At 40.3% G+C, this 7,446-nt stretch overlaps 1 protein-coding gene across 1 annotated transcript in view; it reads right to left on the minus strand.

Moving 5' to 3' along the window:
- LOC115475505 (myelin-associated glycoprotein-like) overlaps nucleotides 1-6,927 on the minus strand; it is a 151,414-nt gene extending 144,487 nt beyond the window's left edge. The window contains exon 1 of the mRNA XM_030211252.1: nucleotides 6,862-6,927. The gene's annotated coding sequence lies outside the window, so the exon portion shown is untranslated. The remainder of the gene's footprint in view (nucleotides 1-6,861) is intronic.
- Between the last annotated feature and the right edge of the window lie 519 nt (nucleotides 6,928-7,446).

A 7,446-nucleotide genomic window follows, 5' to 3' on the forward strand; every position in this document is an offset into this window, starting at 1 on the left:
CTGGTGCACAACCTAATGAGGAAATTTTGTAACAGAGATGTATTCCTGATGTAAGAAGGGGAATACACATGTAGATTTCAGGTTCCTCCAAACCACACCCAAGCAACACACAAGCCACGGCCCCTCCACATGTAAATAGCAGCTTTCTGAAGTCAGCATGTATACATGTATGTGATCTGCACATGTAAATGCAGTGAAGAAGCTTTAAAATTGAGGCCATAGTGTATGAATAGGGTTGAAGTATTTAAGCTAACAGCCAGTCACAGAATTTGGCATTTGGTGATTGGATTTACTGCTCTGGAGGAATTGGAACCCATCCCAGGTTTGTTGTTTATTGGATGGATTTGCTATATTGCCTTATCTGGGATCAGGTCAAAGCGGTTTACATAAAATTAATAAAATAGGAAATAAGAAAGGACAACAGGAAACAGAAGTAAGGCGAAAACTGTTCAATCCATTTAGTATCACCAAGACCGGCAACTATCAGAGGCATGATGTTCCATAAGCCAGTTCAAAATAGAATGTCTTCAGATGAATTTTAAATTAAGAACATAAGAGTAGCCATACTGGGTCAAACCAATGTCTCATCTAGCCCAGTATCCTGTTTTCCAAACAGTGGCCAAACCAGGTCACAAGTACCTGGCAGAAACCCAAAGTGTGGCAACATTCCATGTAGAACCCCAAAGAATAGCAGGCTTCTGGAATTCTAAAGAGTGACAAGATTCCATGCAGAATCTCAAAGAGTAGCAACATTCCATGCTACAAATCCCAGGACAAGCAATTGCTTCCTATGTCTGTCTCAATAGCAGACTATGGACTTTTCCTCCAGGAATTTGTCCAAACCTTTTGTAAACCCAGATATGCTAACCGCTGTTACCACCTCCTCCGGCAAATGATAGCTCAGAGCTAATGTATGGAGAAAGGGCATTCCAATGTTTGGGACCGCAAAAAAAATGGTGGAATTTCTTGGGTGGAGGGAGAACAAGACAGTGTGCATCAAGAGATTGCAGTGAACGTTTAGGGATGTGCAGACCATGTAATGTGCAAGTAAGAGAGAAAACCCAAGTGATAGGCTTTAAATGAAAGGCATAGAATTTTAAACTGGAAATTAAAATGAATAGGTAGTCAATGCACAAAGCGTAGTAAGAGTGACATGACCTTTCTTCTGTGTGTGACAAAGGAAGTGGGCAGCAGTATTCTGAATGGTTTGTAGACAGCATAGCTGATGCTTAGTGATACCCGCATAAACTGAATTGCAATAATCTAATTGTGAGGCCAGAAATGCCTATACAAGCATATGGAGGGTTGAAGAACTGAGAGCACTACAGAGTGAGCTTGTACAGCTAATCCAGAGATGATGTTTGTGAGTTTTTGAGACTAGACAAGTTCTCTCTTCCAAGAAAACACAGGCCACAGCTGAAGAACACCTGGGTCACATCTGGTGAAGGGACTTGTGCAGCCTCTACAACTTGTCTCCTGTTTAACCTTGAATATCTCCTACATCAGTGTTGTTATAATAACAGTCTAATTTTCAGCAGTGATTGGATAATACTCTGGGGCTATGACTGTAAATGCTGGTACAAGCAGAAATTGAACTGGAGTGTAACATTTTGCCAAAGAATTATATGAGTCAAAAAAAAATCTTTTGGGTTTCTGTCTGTGTTCCCTTTATAAATGCTGACTCAGCAGACCCTGAGAAGGTTAAACTGCTTCTTATAGCCTGCAGGGACTGCAGTGTTGTGGTGGTGGTGTTTAGGGGAGGAGGTATTGATCAGTTTTCTCAGCTTTTCATGCTGATCAATAGACAGCCTATATACAGCACCATCAGCATTCTTCTCCCTCTACTGATGACTTAAGGGCTGATAAAATTCAGGATGCTAAAGCCCAGGAGAACTTCATCATACCCAGATTATGAGGAACAAGTGACTACACCACTGGAGGTGAGGCAATGGAGGCTACAACCCAGGTACTGCAGAGGCAGTGGTATGTTAGTGAAAAGAAGAGCTTTGCCAGCTGTCTGTGAACCCATATGCAATTTGTAACAAAAAAATAATAAATACTACTACTATTACTATAAATCACTTCTAAATAAATCCCTCTACCTATGCCCCCTTTCACAATCTCTGACCAACTGAAAACCTCTCTCCCAGCTGCCTGTGTTCCTCTTCCATAATCGGACCAATTCTGTCAGCTAATTGACCAAATTAGGGTGATGATAGATTTTAAAGTGTTATTTGTTTTTAAATGTTTATATGGTATGGCACCAGCATATATGATACTATGTACCAATATAGCACTTACAATCACAGACTGAAATGCATTTAGCTCTGTGTAGAGTTTCACTGACAAGGATTTCAATGTACTAGAAATAGAACAATTTCTGTTTATAGACGACTTTTAGCGCTTCTTTACCTCGTTCTGTTAGAGGGATCTCTTCCTATAAAAAATTAAGACAGGAATTGAAGAGGTGGCTTTTTCAAAAGTATTTATTGAATGGAAAGATTCTTGTATAACTTTGTTATATATGTTCATTAATATTATGTGATGTTCAAAAACTGACCTCTTTGAAAATTATTATTGTAACTGCCTTGACCTGGATGGAGAAACATAGTAACATAGTAGATGATGGCAGAAAAAGACCTGCACGGTCCATCCAGTTTGCCCAAGATAACTCATATGTGCTACTTTTTGTGTATACCTTACCTTGATTTGTATCTGTCTTTTTCAGGGCACAGACCGTATAAGTCTGCCCATCACTAGCCTCGCCTCCCAACCAACAGCCCCTTGATTTGTATCTGTCTTTTTCCGGGCACAGACCATATAAGTCTGCCCAGCACTAACCCCGCCTCCCAACCACCAGCCCCACCTCTGCCATCCAATTTCGGCTAAGCTCCTGAAGATCCCTTCCTTCCGAACAGGATTCCTTTATGTTTATCCCACGCACATTTTGAATTCCGTTACCGTTTTCATCTCCACCACCTCCCGAGGGAGGGCATTCCAAGCATCCACCACTCTCTCCGTGAAAAAATACTTCCTGACATTTTTCTTGAGTCTGCCCCCCTTCAATCTCATTTCATGGCCTCTAGTTCTACCGCCTTCCCATCTCCGGAAAAAGGTTCATTTGCAGATTAATACCTTTCAAATATTTGAACGTCTGTATCATATCACCCCTGTTTCTCCTTTCCTCCAGGGTATACATGTTCAGGTCAGCAAGTCTCTCCTCATACGTCTTGTAATGCAAATCCCATACCATTCTCGTAGCTTTTCTTTGCACCGCTTCAATTCTTTTTACATCCTTAGCAAGATACGGCCTCCAAAACTGAACACAATACTCCAGGTGGGGCCTCACCAACAACTTATACAGGGGCATTAAAACCTCTTTTCTTCTGCTGGTCACACCTCTCTCTATACAGTGGAATATATGTAGCCTTGTTAAATTAAAATTAATTTAACTGAAATTAAATACTATAGCAAGACATGTTTATACACTCCTACCCTAGTTAAGTATCCTTGTTAAATTAAAATTAAATTAAATTAAATACTTTAGCAGGACATGTTTATCTACACCTACACTAGCTAACATAATATTCAAGCACATTTCTGACCTTATTTGCAACTTTATTTAAATTAGTACCTTAGGGCCCGTTTTATCATGCCACGCTAGCGTTTCTTGAGCGGCGGTACCAATGGAGCCCATTCAGAGTGAATGGGCTTTGTCAGCATTACCGCACGAGGAGCTGCTACTGCGGCTTGATAAAATAGGTCCATATTTTCTTACTCTTGTTACTCTGTGTTATCTATCTATATGCTCTATCTCTGCTTACATCCTATGCCGTCTATTAAAATGTTTTATTGCGTATTGTGTTGACATTGTAATATAGCATATTATGCCATATTTTATATTGTCATTTGAATATTTTTACTGCTGTCATTGTCTATTGCTTATGCTTGTCTAATTCTTGCTGTACACCGCCTTGAGTGAATTCCTTCAAAATGGTGATAAATAAATCCTAATAAATAAATTAAGGCTTCAAGTGTATTTATTTATTTACTGCTTTTTTGAAGGAGTTCACTCAAGGCAGTGTACCTCAAGAATAAGTCAAACATAGGCAATAGACAATTGCAGTTAAATTAAGGTACACAATAAAACATTATCACAGACAGTATAGGGTGTAAGCAAAGATGAAACACACAGATAGATAAGATAGAGTAACAGAAATAGAACACAAGGGGACTAATTTAAAGAAAGTTGCATCTGAAATCAGAAAGATGCTTGAATATTATCTCAACTAGTATAGGAGTGGATAAACATTGTCCTGCTTTAATATGTGCAGCTGGTGTCACGCCTTGTGTGTGTGTGTGACTAGCAAGCTAGTTACTTCTTCCATTAAAGGCCTGGTTGAAGAGCCAAGCTTTCACCTGCTTCCTGAAGTAGAGAAAGTCTTGTGTTAAGCAAAGCCTTTCAGGGAGTACATTCCCATGTGTGGGAACTACTCTGGAGAAGGCTCCCTGGCAAGTATCACCTTGTGTGGAGAGGGTGTGGCTCAGGATATTCCTTGGGAGGATCTTTATGACTCTGAAGGTGTGTAGAGGGAGATCCTGTTCTTCAAGCACTAGAAAGAATACCTCCTGAACTTTGCTTTCTATTGTCACTCTGCACTACCTGGAACTCCTTTCAGTAATGGCTTTTAGCAATTGGAGAGACTCCATGAAAAGCAAACTGCCAAATTTGACATTCTATCACAGGAAACTAAGAGCTGCACATCTTTGCTTTCAAGGTGTTTGTGTTGGGTGGGAGGGGGGTGCGAGTTTGCAATCATTAGGAAGGCATCCGCTGCTGTATCGATTTCTACTGCCTGTAAGTTTGTGCATGTGATCTGCTCAATTGCTAACAGAATTGTCCTATGTAGGAAAGAATTAAACAGAACCCAAAGATTATTCTCGGATTACTGCAGAGATTTGGAAAGCAAGGGAAGGTAGACAGCAAAGATGCCAAGATGACTTCAAAAGCATCAAGAGTTCTTTGACAGGCTCTGTTATTTAAATACCCATCCAAAAGCATTCTGGGATTTGCAGTCCTGCTTTTCCCTTTAAGGAAACAAGACTCTGAACCCAAGAAGAATGTTTGAATACAAAATCTTTTCTGAAAAAGGATTTTACAGAAGGCATTGCATCTGGAAAAACAGTTTACATGGGTACATTCCATCATTTTTTCATTTTTGAAAAAAATATTTTTGACCCTGCAGTTTTCTTCCAGATCGGTCAAAACCAGACATTTTTATATTGCCCTGTCACCTGCCCCCAACTTACCTAGTCCAGTCATTAAGGGATCCTTTTACAAAGGTATGCTAGCGTTTTTAGCATGTGCTAATGATTGGTGTGCGCTAAATGCTAGAGGCACCCATAGGAATATATGGGTGTCTCTAGCATTCAGCACACGCATATTTAACGCAAGCACTAAAAACGCTAGCGCACCTTTGTAAAAGGACCCTTGAGACAGAAACCCTCAGCTAGCCTAGAAGCAATGTAGGACTTATTTTGCAAATCTGGGTGCTAAATGTAGCCACTAGGTGTCACTGTTACTCCACTCATCCCTACTTTCCTCCCTGGTGTTTGTTTATTTATTTATTTATTTATTTATTTATTGCATTTGTATCCCACATTTTCCCACCTCTTTGCAGGCTCAATGTGGCTTACAATAATCATGAATAGTGGAAATATATTAGAAATAGGACATTTAGTATTGGGGAGTGGAGGACTTTTTGAGCAGAAATCAAACCCATATCCTTCCACATAGTAATGCACACTGAAAAAGCTGAGTTCAGAAAATTATCTAATCTTATTTTACATTTATTCTGTGCCCTTTCAGAAAAATCTGAATGATGGATTTTCTGCTTCACGTTTCAAACTGTGAGAAAAATGTATTCAGAGTTGGCTAAAAGTGCTGGTAGCTTAGGAATCTGCCCAATGTGACCATTCTTTGACCTTTCAAAGATGTAGGTGGCATTTAGGTAACACATAGATATGCATCACTCACTCCACTCTGATCTCTCCCTACACCCTTCCCTTGGAACTCTGTTCATTGGAGAAAATATTTCTTCACTCAATGTATAAATAAACTCTGGAATTTGGTGCCAGAGAATGTGGTAAGAGCAGTTAGCTTAGCAGGGTTTAAAAAAGATTTGGACAATTTCCTTAAAGAAAAGTCTATAAAGCATTATTAAGATGGACTTGGGGAAAATCCACTATTTATTTTTTTCTGGGATAAAATCTGTTTTACTTCTGACCTAGATTGGCCACTGTTGGAAACAGGATACTGGTCTTGATGGACCTTCGGTCTGTCCCAGTATTGCAACGCTTATGTAAGTTAATTGATAAATATAAACATAAACAAAATCCTTCCAAGCAATGCAAGAAGCTGAAAGCTTCAACATTGCCTAATGACAGTGATTAAACAGGCGCCAGAAGACATGAGATTTGCAAAGATGCCCCTATGGTACATGCCCAGTTCTCTCAGACCTCATCCATCACTTTCAGTTCCTGTTCCAAAACGTCCCCCCAAGGGTAGGCACCACACAGCGCCCTTATCCCCTGCCCCTAAGCAGCTGCTTTAGACTGCCCACAGTATGCCAAATATAAACCAAGACTATTTTCCCTAACTACGTACTGTACATCGATTGTTTGCAAAGAAAATGACCACAAGCCACAAAATGCACTTTGATCACATTAGTGAGTGTTTTTAGTTGACAGGGAGAAAACAGAAAAGCTTGGGATGACGTGCACTTTGCCTTATGCTTGGTTGTTTCTAAACAGGAGCTGTTAGCTATAAGAAAAAGTGGAAAACAAGGAGTAGATCCTTACCTTGCGCTTTTCCCTGTTATTTGTGTTCATTTATGAGCTTGTAAGTGCCCCTGCAGCCCAAAGTTGTTGGATTGATCACTCTCCCCCACCCCCCACTCCCCGCCTTGAAGGAAGAGCATCACTTCCTCTTGCTCCTGTCAGCCCTCTGAATATGCCATCCATCTCATACAGAGAACAAGTTTCCTTTAAAACTGGCTTTTGAATGCTCCTAGACTCAGAGGTCGACACAGAAAGCCACGCACGGAAGGTTAAGTGCATGGCTTCTACCGTGAGTTTAGTTAAAAGATATTCTACCGCAATGAGATGCAAATTCAGGGGCCGATGCAGAAAGCGTTCACGGTCACAGATACGGGTTACCACAATTTGAACGCAGGTTGTACACGTCAAGTAATGCCAAGTGGAATTGTGCACAGATGTTAGCTCATGCAGGATGGGGCCCAATTATTGGTACTAATTGGCTCATTATTTAATTACATTGGACACATGCACAGTTTTTAGCGCTGCTGATAGAAATTGGGGGATGTGTTCACACTGTGAATATGGTTAATGATCACTGAGATATCAAAAATCCCTTTGTCTAGTTAG

This window comes from Microcaecilia unicolor, chromosome 8, assembly GCF_901765095.1.
Source record: "Microcaecilia unicolor chromosome 8, aMicUni1.1, whole genome shotgun sequence".
NCBI classification, from domain to species: domain Eukaryota; kingdom Metazoa; phylum Chordata; class Amphibia; order Gymnophiona; family Siphonopidae; genus Microcaecilia; species Microcaecilia unicolor.